Source organism: Mastomys coucha, unplaced genomic scaffold, assembly GCF_008632895.1.
Source record: "Mastomys coucha isolate ucsf_1 unplaced genomic scaffold, UCSF_Mcou_1 pScaffold19, whole genome shotgun sequence".
NCBI classification, from domain to species: Eukaryota; Metazoa; Chordata; class Mammalia; order Rodentia; family Muridae; genus Mastomys; species Mastomys coucha.
The window spans coordinates 18024884-18039643 of record NW_022196901.1 but is presented as its reverse complement, the minus strand read 5'-3'; the positions used below and the strand labels follow the sequence as shown (position 1 = coordinate 18039643).

At 41.1% G+C, this 14760-nt stretch overlaps 1 protein-coding gene across 6 annotated transcripts in view; it reads right to left on the bottom strand.

The window, feature by feature from the left end:
* Nucleotides 1–13402, bottom strand: part of Kmt2e (lysine methyltransferase 2E) — a 73965-nt gene extending 60563 nt beyond the window's left edge. For 3 of the 6 annotated variants that reach the window (XM_031380103.1, XM_031380100.1, XM_031380105.1), the window contains exon 1: nucleotides 13023–13401. The gene's annotated coding sequence lies outside the window, so the exon portion shown is untranslated. Of the gene's footprint in view, nucleotides 1–679; nucleotides 753–13022 lie in introns of all 6 variants that reach the window. The other 3 variants (XM_031380101.1, XM_031380102.1, XM_031380104.1) reach the window with 2 other exon arrangements.
* Between the last annotated feature and the right edge of the window lie 1358 nt (nucleotides 13403–14760).

Sequence of the window (14760 nt, the reverse complement as noted above, 5' to 3'; positions counted from 1 at the left end):
AAAGAAAAATGTTAACTTTATTACGGTCAAATCATTATCTCTAAAATGATCTTTTCAGAATGAAAATTTGGTATGATGTCTTACATGGGTAATCCCAGCATGCAGGAAGCTGAGGCAGGACTATTCCAAGTTCCAGGCCAAAATGGGCTACAGAGAAAGACATTGTCTTAAACAACAAAGCGCACGCACATGCACAAGCACATACATGCATACACATCCACAAACACACACGCACACACAAATGCTGGAATGTAATGGTAATCTCAGTATATGGGAAGCCAAGGCAAGAGGACCATAAATTTGAGGTCAGTTTGGACTACACAGGGAATTCAAAACCTGTTTGAATTACATAGTACGGAGACTTTGTCTTGAAATATAAAAAGCCAGAAATGTATAGTTCAGTGAGAGACTACCTACCTAACCCTATGCAAGGCTCTGGAATCAATCGAAAGTGCCAGTGAAAAGAGACAGACAAGAGTGGGAAAGAAGAGAGGGAGATCAGTGTTATAAGAAATCATCTTATCACAGGTATAAGAGAGGAAGAATAAAGAATTTCAACACAATCCAAACACTCCAAATTTTCAAGTAGGAGTTAAAATCACCAACTGGCCAGTCGGATACGTACAAAATACATGGAGAATAAATAGCAGCTAATAAAGAATAATACAAAAGGAAATACCATGAGATGTCTGGGAAATCTGAGGTCCAAGAAAGAATAAATGTCTTCACAAAACCTGCTATCCAGAATAGACCTAGAAACCAAGTGAACATAGGAGTGTTGAGCTAATTTTAAATGGTATATATTCTAGGTACTTCTAACTGAAATGGTACCCTCAAACAAAGAAAGCAGCAAAGCTTAAAAAAACAAATTCATTTTTATTTTTAAATACAAGTGAATATAAGCACAAGCAATGGTAACAATTAAATGCCAAATAAAACTGAAAAAAAAAAACCTGGGAAATGACTTATAAACAAAACCAAATAAGAGTAAGGAACAAAACACCCACACCCATAAAACAGTCTACTGGGAAAACTAGCAAGACTGAGGAGCTGCTTTTCAGGTCATGCCACAGAGCAGAGGGCCATGGCTCTAGCTCAGCAGGGTGCTTGCCTAGCAGAAAGGTGGTCCAGGTTTGACCTCCATCATCACTTAAATCAGGACTGGGTGGTGCATTCCTGTATTGTAATCAAAAGGGTCAGAAGTTGAAGGTCATCCTTGACTACATAGTGAGTTCAAGGCTGGCCTGCTATACATAAGACCCTGTCTTGGGAGCTGGGGAAAAACAAGGAAAAAAATCTGAAACTGCATAGACTACGATATAGCTTCCAAATGTAAAGAAAACATTAAGCTAGACATTTTCAGCAACACAAAGCAATTAATTGTTGAAACACACATGTACCAAGCTGGAAGAATCTCAAGGGGATTATGCTAAGTTTTTAAAAAGTCAGTCTTATTCCTAGACATGGTAACTCAGACTCATACCTCCAGCACTTAGGAGGCTGAGACAAAAGGATTTTCTTGAATTCAAGTTAGCATAAAGTACAAAGTGGGACCCTACCTAACAAAGAACTGCAGTTAAAGGGTCAGCAGTTAAAAGCACATATTTATAAGGACCCAAGTTCAGTCTTCACCATCTATGTCACAACTATCTATAACTAGAGCTCCCAGCGGGATCTGACATCTCTGGTCCCTTTGGTCACCCACACACACATATGCAAAACTGCGGCCCCACCCTTAACAATAATTAAATCTTAAAATAAAATTTAAACTTCAGTTCCAAAAGATTACATACTGTGAAATTTCATTTATATAACATTCTTAAAATAATAGATTATAGAAAAGGGGAACAGATACGTAGGGGGAGGAGAGAAGTGGGCACAGTTACATAAGAGGAAAATACCAAGCATCCTTGTGGTAGAATTTTTCTGTAACTGCTATGGTGGAAAAAGGTACCCACATATGTAGTAAGAAATGCATACAACAAAGGAGTACAAGTAAAACGGGGACTCTGAATCAAATGGGTGCTATATCAATATCAGTATTCTGGCTATATTATGCCAAGGTCAGTATTCTGGTTGTCACACTATATCACAATTTTGCAAGATGTTACCACTGATGTTAAAATGTTAGCAATGTCGTCAAAGGAGAAAGGAAATCTCTCTATATCCTTTTTTACAACTACTCATATAATCTATAATTATCTTGAAATTAAATTTTTGGTTAAAAAAAAAATGGAGGGCCGGAGAGAGGAGTCAGTAACTAAGAGGCTCAGCTCTTTCTGAGATCCTCTTCAGCTCCCAGCATCCACAGTAGGCATCTCATAACTGCCTGTTAATATTAGTACCAGGGATCCAACACCTTCTCTGAACTAACCAGGCACCCATACAAGAGAAAAACAGAGAGAAAGAGACAGAAATAGAAATAGAAGTTTAGATTCTAAAATGAAAAAGTTTTAATCTTCTACACTTCTTTTTTTCCACTTATTTATTTATTTATTTATTCATTCTATGTATATGAGTACACTGTAGCTATCTTCAGACACACCAGAAGAGGGCATCAGATCCCATTACAGAAGGTTGTGAGCCACCACGTGGTTGCTGGGAATTGAACTCAGGACCTCTGGAAGAGCAACCGGTGCTCTTAACTGCTGAGCCATCTCTCCAGCCCCTTCTATACTTTTTCTAATGTTTGCCAGTATCAACCTGAAGAGTTCTGTTAAAGTAAGTATTTTATTAATTAAAAAACAAAACAAAACTGGAAGACTGAAGCTGCTTTTAAGATCATGTCAAGGACAAAGTGAAGTAGAAACTTTTGGTTTTAGCAAAGGGCTAGGGCTGGGGCTGTAGACAGTTCAATAGAGTACTTGCCTAGCACAAAGAAGGTCATAGATTTGATCCCCAGCATCACATAAAACAAGGGTAGCGAATGCCTATAATCTCAGTACTCAGGACTGGGCTACAAAAAAAAAGACTGCTGACTGTTAATGTAGATAGTAACTACTTGTTCCTTGTCTTCTTATCTCTGTGACTAAAAAAGGATGCTGGGAGAATGTCCAGATATCTGCACATCCTCCTAACTCAGTTAAAATACAAGGAGAGGTTAAACAGATAACTTGGAGTAGCACTTGCTCATCTCACAGAGAACCAAAGTTCAGTTCCTAGAGCTCACTCAAGTAACTTACAACTCCCTGTAAATCCAGCCAATTGGACACAACAGTCTCTTCTGACCTACACAGGCAACTTGGATACGGGGACACACACACACACACACACACACACACACACGGCTCAGTCAAGTTACTTGATAATCTTGATAATCTATCAGGCTACCCTGGCATTATACTATTAATACTACTAATAATATTCTAATATATAAATTCTTTGGGAATACCAGGGTTCTTGGTTTTTGGTTTTTGTTTCTTTGGTTTTTTTTTTTTTTTTTTTTTTTTTTTTTTTTTTTTTTTTTTTTTTTTTGGCAATCACTCTGCTAATTTTCTAAAGTTCTCCTTTATAGTTGTTAGCCACTCCCTCAATAAAGACAGCACTAAATTTTCAGAAACATTTGAGCCTTCTCCACTTTCAAACTTAAAAATGTATAACACCCTAACAATATTATTTCAGAAGACTATTCCAGTTATGAAACTTGTTTCACACAATCTTCTCAGCCTTCTTAGCTTTTCAATGAATATATTACTTATACTTCTGAATGACCTGTTTACATTTTGTCACATTATTTTGAAACACCTGAGATATATAGTTTTCACAATTAGATCATTAACTTCACCTCATTATTAAAAACACAAAACAACAACAACAACAACAAAACCCTGAGATATATATGCATTTGCTCTCCAAACCTAGAATTTGGTGACTAAAACATCCAGTTAACTAAAGCACAACTTCCTTCACTCACCCTTGTAAACATCAGACAAAGATGAACTCAGTACTGTAAAACATAACAAACCTGCCACAAAGAAGTGCTACTGATGGAGCTGTCCCTGACGGCTCGGTTCACTCCAATGTAAATCTCAACCTTGAAATCAACAACCATTTATTCTATCTGGTGTTCTATCCCCAATCTTCTACAGAATATATTCCACTGAAATAACTGAAATTATTTTACAAATGAAACCTTCAAGTGCAACTTCCTTTTATACACACTTCCTTCCATTCTTTGAGTAACTTATCTATTAATTTACTTATTTTTGAGGCATCTTTGTAGTTCTCCCTGTCCTGGAGCTCTATGTAGACCAGGCTGGCCTCAAACTCACTGACATCTGCCTGCCCGTGGCTCCCCAGTGCTGGGATTAAGGTGTGCCACCACAGTGCTTTGTTTTTTAGTTTTTGTTTTTGTTTTTTTTTTCTTTCATTCCATTTTTAAAAATCAGGATTCCATGCTCTCAGTTCTCCATAGTCCTTCTTTCTTCAGTCTTCTATTACAATGAATAACTTAGCCTTTTGTGCCTCTCCAATGTGTGGATTTGGCTTGGGCTTCAATCCACACCATGAAAAAAATAAATAAAATTCTTCCTTAGTCTTCATAGTTATCCATCATCACCACCTGAATAATTTCCAACAATCAACAAGCATTGTTCTAAACAATGCAAGAAATCCTTAGTGTTAAGCATGTCCTTCTCTAGATTATAACAACTATACTATTATTTCAAAATGTAATAAAATTAGAGCTGAGGATATACCTGTTAGTACCCAGCATACAAAATGTCCTGGGTTTTGATCTCCAATACCACATGTGTGTGATACCACATACTAATAGTCCCGGCACTTGGGAGGTATAGGCAGGAAGATCAGAAGTTTAAGATCATCGTTCATCGCACAGCAAGTTCAAAGTCAACCCAGGCTACATAAAATCCTGTTTCGAATAAAGGAAAGGAAAGGAAGGAAGGAAGGAAGGAAGGAAGGAAGGATGGAAGGAAGGAAGGAAAGAGGGAGGGAGGGAGAAGGCAAGGAAGCAATGCTATTAGCTATGCATGGTGACATACCCCTAGTATTCACGCAGAAGCAAGGCTCCAGGTTGCTCCAGGTTGCAGGCCAGCCTGGTCTTTATAGCAATGCAATAATAAACAACAACAAAAGTTTTATTGGTTTTTTTTTTTAACCACAGCCAGTTTATGTAATGCTGGGATTGAATTTAGAGCCCTGTGCATACTAGTACTCCACATTTTCAGAATAATAGACAAATAATCTACATCTTCAGAAAAAAAAAATCTTGCCTTTGAAAGCATTCCTCACCATGTGCACATGCAGTGCAAGTATTTGTGTATTTATTTAGTTTGTATGTGTTTGCGCTCGAGTGCACTAACACATGTGAGTACCAGAGCAATCTGTATTTTTCTAAGTAAAAAGAGGAACCACCAGTTTGAAATATCAATCATTTAGTTCTGGAGTACTGCCAAGTACCTCCAAACTTTGCCCCCCTCCCCCATCAAAACAAACAAAAGCACCTTTGAGATGGGGGACAGAGAGCAGCAAATGTGCCAAGTACAATGACAAATATGCATGAACCCATTATTTGTTTTCTAACTAAAAAATATAGTAAGAAAAGCAAGTATTTGAGGTTATATTATAGGTCCCTTCCAGTTGTTCTCCATCCTACAAAGCTGCTCCCACCACATCATAAATCCCTTCCCTGCCACTACCCCTTAATCAAGCACAGCTAGTGATAAGAAGCAAGATGAAGCCTGGAGGACACTGCTACTCTGTGAGACCAACTAGATTTCAAATCAATCAATAAACCTTCAGAGTTCCCTATATAACAAATCCTTTACTTCAGCTGCTATCTGTTCCTTACAACAAAGTCGGACCTAAAATAACAGACTTAATGAGAGGTAGAAATAAACTGTGGGCTTCCTCAAGGTAGAGACAAGCTTACTTAGTATCTCTGTATACTTAGTGCCAAGAAAAGAGGAGCTATTCAAATTCATCTGCTGTCTAGCCTTCAACAATGTTAGGTGGAGGCTTAACAACACAGGCTGTGTCAATTCATCCAGTCAAGCATCTTGGTTCTAAAAGAAGCAGCAGAGAATACTTTCAAATAAAATTATTTTCTGGATGATTATTATCTATGTATTCGACCAACCTCAAACCCTTATCAATTCATGGCTACTAAAGCATAGTTCCAACCATTGAAGTTAGTCACATTAAGACCCTTCAAATCTTGTACCACTTCAGGTACCTATGAGAACTCACAAGCAAGTTGCATTTATTAGTGTGTACAACAAGAAAACAAAACTATTCAAAGAGGATATTCTCCTTATATCTATTCTCCCTTTTCTATGAACCTATGGAGGGGGTGGGAATCAAAGCTGTATCATAATACACTGCATGACAAAAACTACTTTCAATAAAGAAAATAGAAAAAAAGCTATGCTGTGATGTCATGGTACTATCCCAAATAGTGGTGGTTATTACCACGGAACAGAAATACCATTTGTTCATTTCATTTTTACACCAATGAGAAAAAGTCAGAAATCATATTTAACCTTTGAACCTAAATCAAGTAAGTTTACAATAACTTATAAATGTAATTTTAAGTTTTAAATAACATTTACATTGTGAAGGCGCATGGCAGCATATGCCTATAACCTCAGCACTCAGAAACAGAGGCAGAGATGGGGACAGGAAGGTCTACCTAACAAGCGCCAAGCCAGAAAAGGGTTACATAACAAGACCCTGTACAAAAATACATAAATAATTAGCTGGGTATGGTGGTGACAGCTAACCCTGGCATGCAGGAAGCAGAAGCAAATAGATCTCTGTGAGTCTAAGGCTAGCCTAGTGTACACTGTGAGTTCCAGAATAGCTAGGGCCATCTATGTACAGAGATCCTATCTATCTTAAAACAGTATCAATTTAACTTTTAAAAAATACAATTAAATACTCAAAAACATGAAAATTTTAATTTTTTTTGCAGATAAAATGTTTAACAATGTAATTACATGAACTTAAAAATTATCTTTCAGGTTCAGAAGGCAGAGTTAGAGGCCAACCTAATCTCCATAGCAAGTTTCATGACAGCCAGGGTTAATAGAGAGATGCTGCCTCAAAAAAGAAAAGAAAAAAGTGAAAAGAAAATTATCTTACATGGTACAAGGCCATCGACCATCAATATAGATGGCTTTGCAGGTAAATACTGCACAAGCTTGAGTCCTGAGAGAACCAACTCCTGAAAGTTGTCCTTTGACCTCCACACACATGCCCTCAATCATATTCAACACATACACACAAATACACACATACCCCAAAATATAAACTTTACAAAAATCACCTTAAAATTTAAAAAAAAAATATTTTACAAGTGCCACAAATCAAAACAAACTAAATCCCACTACCATATCTTAGCCTTCTGTCCTTAAGGCTCAGACCTTAAGTACCACACAATCATGCTGGCATTGATACATCGATTACTCAATATTCTTTCTCTTATATTTTTGGTTGTGAGCCTAGCCTTTAACGGCTGAGCCATCTCTCCAGCCCAATATTCTTTCTCAATAATAAACTTCAGGATTGAAAGTGCCCCTTCTTTTGGATTAATTCTATATCAAGCAATCTAGAAGTTACCAGGAGGGCTGGTGAGATGGCTCAGTGGGTAAGAGCACCGACTGCTCTTCTGAAGGTCCTGAGTTCAAATCCCAGCAACCACATGGTGGCTCACAACCACCTGTAACGAGATCTGACGCCCTCTTCTGGTTCATCTGAAGACAGCTACAGTGTACTTATTTATAGTAATAAATAAATCTTTGGGCCGGAGCAAGCAGGGTCCTAAAAAGTCAATTCTCAACAACCACCAGCTGAAGGCTCACAACTATGTTTAACTACAATGTGTACTCATATACATGAAATAAATAAATTTAAAAAAAAAAAGAAAAAAAAAAAGAAATTACCAGGAATTGGTTTTCTTCCCCAGATGTAAAAATGTAAGAGAAATGAGTAAGATTGTTTCAGGGAGGGAGGCAGGGAGCAGGACTGGTGACAGAAATGGGGATTGAACTCATGGATGGAAGACAAAGAGCTGCAGCCCCAACCCTCTTTTATTTTATTATTTTTTTAATTGTCTCTTTAGATGTAAATCCAGAATAATGTGTTTCATTCCATGTTCATACATGTGTTCATTATACTCTGTACAATCCCTCGCACTCTTCCCCCTGTCCTTCTGTCCCTCTCTTGATCATTCTTTCCCCTCCAACAATTCCCCATTCTGTTTTCATGGACTCAATTACCCTTTCCTCCCAATCCCTTGGTCTTCATTTTCTTACAACCAGATTTCACACTACACTTTTAAGAACTAAAAAAACAAACAAAAATCACAATATTTAAAAATGTGAGATAAGTAGCTGATTATTTACCAATTAAATCAATGTATTGCAAGTCATTATATACAAATTAAAAGCTCTTGGGTCTGAGGATATAGCCTAGTGAACAGAGTGCTTGCTTAGCATATGTCAAGCCCTGGATTCAGCCCCCTAACAGATCAACTAGGTCTGGTGGTGCACAGCTGTAATCGTGTCATTTAATAGTGGAGGCAAAATAATCACAAGTTCAAGGTCATCCTACGAATAGCATGTTAAGGCCAGTCTGAGATACATGGGACCCTGTCTCAAAAATTTAAGACTTTAAAAACTTTGGATAAATAACAAAATGAGATTTCCAATAAAGCTGTAAATTCATGCAACAACAGGAAAATGGCTTTCTTAACCTATCTACAATAAATTAACCAAGAGGGAAAAACAACTGATTTTGTATCAAGTGAATTTTAACAAGGATTTTCTGATTCTTATTTTAAAAGCACCACAGACACTAAACATTAATAAAAACTTTTCATATGCTGAATGACACAAATAAGATCTTCTTAATCTGGATCACCACCACTTGATTTTTAATTTAGCACGCAGTCTGTAATACTATCTACTGCTAACAGTGCAAAACAATTTCAACCACAAATACTGCTCTTTCATAATAAATATTTAATTAATACAAAAACAATCAGCTTGGCATTAAAGTAAATAAGGCTCCTTCCGATATTTCTTCATAACAAAAGAGTCACTCAGATTCTTGAACTCTGCCCAAAGCTAGTAATATTCACATAGCGATGTTAGAAGTAGATAGAGCCTTCCTTTTATTGATGCAATGACTAAAAAATTTACTTTGCCATAAAGTAAAAATAATTCTCAAAAGACACATGTACTTAACATTTGTTCTTAGACATAACCAGAAACAGTCCCTGACTAACCCATTCTGAAGTACATGTTCACTTTTTAAAAAAGCTTTAAATTCAACATATAGATGAGCATCTATCATCTGCCAAGAATAAACCTTTTAGAAATAAAAGCTATTATACTTTAAAATGTTTTAATAATATACCATCCTTTCAGACAACTGCATACTACTAATGCTAATATTCCCTAATTAGTTCTGATAATCCTTCAAATTCCATTGCTATTTAAAAGAATATATAAAAATTTGAGAAGATAAAATTTAACATAGAAAAAATGTAAATTAGCATAATTACTTCATAACTAAGCAAGAATTAAAATTTTTTACATTTAAATATCACCATAGTAGTACACATCTGTTTCAGTAGCAGTTTCCAGAATAGCAGAGCCATTAGAATTTTCTCATACATCTTTAAAAGTAAAACTATAGGTTTAAGAGATTAATATTCAAAAATAATACTCTTATAAATTAAGATACTAATTTAAGAAGTCACAGTTGCCTTCATCAATAAGGTATATGAGTGAAGCCTCTCTGGCTGGAGGAAGGGAGGACGTTAGAGTCAGAGGAGCATTACTGCTACCCATAGCCACCACTAACAGACAGCTATTACTGCCACTATGAATACAGAGTTGACGGAAATGGAAATGGGCAAAAGTTCTCAATTCAAACCAGGACCAAAAAAGATACTTTATAATAACAACAAAAACCAAGTATCATCAAACTGCAGTCTCTTAAACATATATTTTTAAAAAGTAATTTTACTTTCCAATCGCAGGTTTTCTATAAATTCACATAAACAAATAACCATGTCATCGCTCAAACTTAGCTATCCCTAGGAACAAAGACTATTTGTTAGTTTCCTCCCAAGAGTCCAAATGCTTCAAAATTCTCTGGGAGCAGAAATCACACATAAACTGTTAATAAATTTGCCCCCTCCATCCTAACCTAATGGAGGTGTGTTGTTTATAAAGTATATACCTAAAATAAGGTACAATAAACACTTAAAATTACTCCTCATTTTACAGATTCAAAACAAGAGAAACAAACAAAATCCAAAAGAAGGCTTTTTTTAAATTTCTAACTTGATGTTTTTTATGTGAAACCAAGTTAGTCAATTATTTTGTGTCTAGATCTGACCAATATCAATAGACAACCAAAGTATATATATACAATGTTCCCTCTTCTTGCTATGTAAATTTATAAATCACTAATTTCATGCACTTAGATAGAAAGTTCAAATACCAATCATCAAGTTAAAAGTACCAATAAATCACAAACCTTAACTATGGAGTCCATCTACTGTATCTAGGGTTTAGACTCACATATTCAATCAAGAGTCTTACGTAAATAAGGGACTCCAAATTCCTACACAAACTCTCCCACTACCAACCAACATTCCATTATATAATATTTCAAAGATTCTAACTAAGGTTGTATACATGATTACTCCTCAAAGATGAAACTCACTGACATGTAAAACTACCTAATCCCATTATTTCCACAATTATTTTGTAGAATGTACCTTAACATCAGCTAGTTCATATAAGCACAATATGAAGTACAACCTGCTCTGAGGTTTAACAGTGGGGAAAGACTTATGAAAGAATGTGTGCTCTCCAGCCTTTTAAAGTACTTCTGGATTGAAAAGCACTCATCTTTCAGTTGCTACACAATCAGAATGGTCATTAAACCCCATTAATGACCCACTCATACCTTCAACTCTGAAAAAAGATACCCCTCCCAGTGTGCAAATAAATTGTAACCAATCACACTTTTAAAAGTGCACCTGAATGACACCCGACTTTTAATTCTCTATCTCAGACTTTAAGATTTTAACGATGGCATAAAATGGATTCAAGATCCTATTATGAAATGCTTTTATTTAAGGACTATTAAAACAAATCCCCCAATCCAATTGCAAATGGGCATGGGAAAAGGAATGAAGACCAAAGCCTTATTTTTTAACTTACATAATGATGATAGTATGCAATAAGACAAATTTAAGAGGCAGCAAAGCTCGGAGTGTCACCTTACCAAATATACAACCAACTGGAAATTATTAGAGCTTTAAATACAGGAGAAAACAGAGGCAAACACAAAATGGGAAGAAAAGAATCCTTATATTCAATGAGTAACAGGTTTAGGTCTGTTTGTATAGCTCCCTAAATTTTACTCTAAAACAGAATACAAGAACCAAAATACACAAAATTAGTTAGGAGTTGTATGAGAAATGTTTAACTGAAGATAAAAATTCCCAATCATGCAAAGTGGGCTACTAAACAAAACATTTTACTTTGACATATTAGTTAAAAATAGGTGATTTAAGGCCAACACAATTATCTGTATCTAATAAATTTTTAATGTTTAAAAGCCCCCGACCATGAAATTTCCTAGGCCAAATGTCTAATTTTTTTTCAAAAGTGGTGTTGTTTTATTTGCCTCTTAGGAGAAAACAATAAAATTAATCAACTATAACAGAGCACTGTAATTTGCAATAAAATTGACGAATTTTTGTAAATGGCTTGGAGAAGGGGGGGTAAGCCCAATCTTTTTCATGTAAACATAATAAGCTTGTAATACACTGCAGACAAACACACTGCATGGGGTGTGGAGGACCCGAGCTGATTAGATTACCACCACATCAGCCTGGGGCCGCCATTTTTAGAATCTGTAAAGGACAAAAGAGGGAAATTACAGTTTTTACTCTCCATTTCAGAAATTAAAGGGAAAGGGAGACCGTTTCCCAATTAGGTATTGCTATCTTCAACCTAGAGCTGAATGCACCTCACTTAATTCTTCTTCAAGGTCTCCAGAACTCCAAACACATATATATTACCCACATCTCTAAAGGATGGGTAAAATAAGCACCACAAAAATTTACTCTAGGACTAACTCCAGTGATTTCTTTGACTTTAAATTTGATCATTCTTGAGAGACAGTCTAGATAGGGCGGATCTAGGCGGAACTAAAGCCAGTGAGGCAAGCACCCAGGATTGTTTTTTTCTCTCCCTCCTCCCCCGTTTAGCACAGGGAACCGTTTGTTTCTCATCTCTGTCTGCTGCCACCGCGTCGGTGCCAATCCTTCGGTCAAAATAAGCTTTCCTGAAATGAGCCATATTGTGGATTCTAAGGCTCTGGCACAGTAAAGGATGGCAGTAATGCAAGAAGAGCGGGGGAGGAGACTGGGAAGGCTGGGTACTGACTGGGGTGACCACCTTAGGGGCGGGTTTACCCTCTCCAGAGAGGATGAGGAGCGGTCTCTCTCCTACAAAGAGAGATGCCCCAAGGCGTTCTTTTAACCCCTTTCACGTTTAAGAGAACATTATGCCACCGAGTGGCAGGGAACAAGGGCAGGAAGAAGAAAATGGGGCCTAAACGTCTTCTCTCTGCACCCGAACAAGGTGCAGCTAGAGGAGGGGAGAGCTGGCAGCTCGCGGGACCTCTCCGACACAAGCCCTACCAGTCACAAGCCTCCCTCCTCACCCCGGAGGCCTGAATCCGCTACCAGGGAGGAGGGTGCCCCCTCCCTAACTCCCACTCTCAAGGGGGTTTAACTGCCAGTTTCCCCTTCCACAACCCCAAAACCCGCCATAATGCCCCAGTGCCAGGGACAGACAGGCAGGAGAAAGGACAAATTCCATTTCCACAAGCGACGTCTGGCCCCAGCACGGGCGCCCGGGGTTCAGTGTGGACGCCCGGCTCCCGAAGGACAGCGACCCTCTCTCTCCCGGGAGCCCTCAGTCCCCCCCACCGCGGACCCCACTACACCCACAGACACGACAGGCACTGACCTGTGATGGTCACACACCAGACACCCGAACCCTGTTATCGGCTCGACCCTGGGCGAGGTTCTCCACACCTCGGCGCTCGGTCGACCCCCGACGACAGCCACTGCGGTCGCAGGACCCGGCTCCACACCCCCTCCCCAAGCAGCGGCGCGCAGCGTCTTCTGTGAGAACCCGGGAGTCGGGACACTGCGGGCCGCGGCAGGAAGGATGAGGAGACGCCGAGGCTGCTCCGAGTGTCTATGCCCCCTGTGCTGCCGCTCCCGAACGCAGGCTCGATCTCCGACTCGGCCCCCTGCGCCCGCTCAGTGTCACTGCTTCTCGCTCTGGGAAAATGGCGGCGACGGCGGCGGCGGCGGCGGCGGCGGCAGCGGCGGCGGCGGCGGCGGCGAGCGCACGGGGCCCGCCCGCCCCGCTCCGCAGGGGCAGGGGGGAGGGGACGAAGCTGCTCGCCGCCATCTTGGTTATGGGCTGCGGCCCGACGCGGCCTCTCCGCCGAGGCGTGGAGGAGACGTCACGCTAGAGGCCGCGAGCCGGCCGGACGCTCCGTCCTCTTCCCCACAGGTGCATCCTCCGTCCGTTCGCCGACGGTTGGGGCGGTCTCGCTAGCTGGTGGGCTTGGCTCTTTACCCGTGGTCCCCGAGTAGCCCTCAGGCCTGGATGTAGGTGAGCACGAGGAGGCGGCCACGAGTGGGTAGAAGGACGGCGGCGACAGGGACGGGGACGGCCCCCCTCCCATCACTCCCTAAGGGGGATGCACTCGCTCCTACCCCCAAGTAGCCTCGGTCCCGGCAGCCCCCTCCCCCCCACCCCGGCCTGGCCTGCCGGCGCGGGTTGAACCCGGTCGGACTGTCACTCGACGCCCACTAGTGGCCGAGGAGGCTCCAGTGCGCAGGCTCCGGGCATCGCATAAAAGCGGAGCTGGCGAGTCCGGCGCCGTCTCGATGGAGGAGCGAGAAACGGAAGAGGCCGGGGGGAGAAGCCGCAGACAAAGTTGCAGCCATCGTTCGGCGCCGCCTCCCTGCCACCGTGTTTGGGGTAAAAGCTGCCGTTGCCGCCGCCAGTGCAGTCGCCCGCCGCCGCCGCCTCCTCCTCCTCCTCCTCTACTTAGCACCGGGGAAGGATTCCCCGCCGCGCGCGGGACAGTGTGCTGGGAGGGGAGCGGGAGTTCGTTTGTGTGGCGGTGATTGATTAAACGAGGGAGGGGCAGAGCTGGTTCCTCGAACCGAAAAGGGGAGGCCAAGGAGTACAACAGGGTTCCCCCACTAAAGTCACACAGCGATCACGGATCTGGCTTCTTGGGGGGGTGGGGGAGGCCTTTCCCCGAAATGGCGGTTTCCGTCTTCCTGGCCCGCTGCACGACCTTGGGTGCTCCGCGAGTGGAGTGGGGAGAGGCAGAGGCGGCGCCGGCAGCCAATCGGCGTCCGGTGGCTTCCGTCGGGCGCGTAGGGATTGGCTGGCGATGACCTCATGCTGCAGCAGCGGGTGGGGCCAGAGTCGTCGGGGGAGGCTGTTGCAAAGGCAGAGAGGGAGAAGTGACGACGGTGTTGGTCGTCGCCGCGTCTTCTGTGGACCCCCCCAAAGCAGTGCCGAAGGAAGTCGCCAGGCTCTTCCCCGACCTTTTGCTCCTCTCCCTGCGCGAGGTGAGGGCCCTGGCTCGGCCTCTGCGAGACTCTGGGGCGCTGGTGCGGCCGCGGAGGCGCAATTTCTCCTGTGACTTTTGTAACTGCGTCAGGGCAAGATG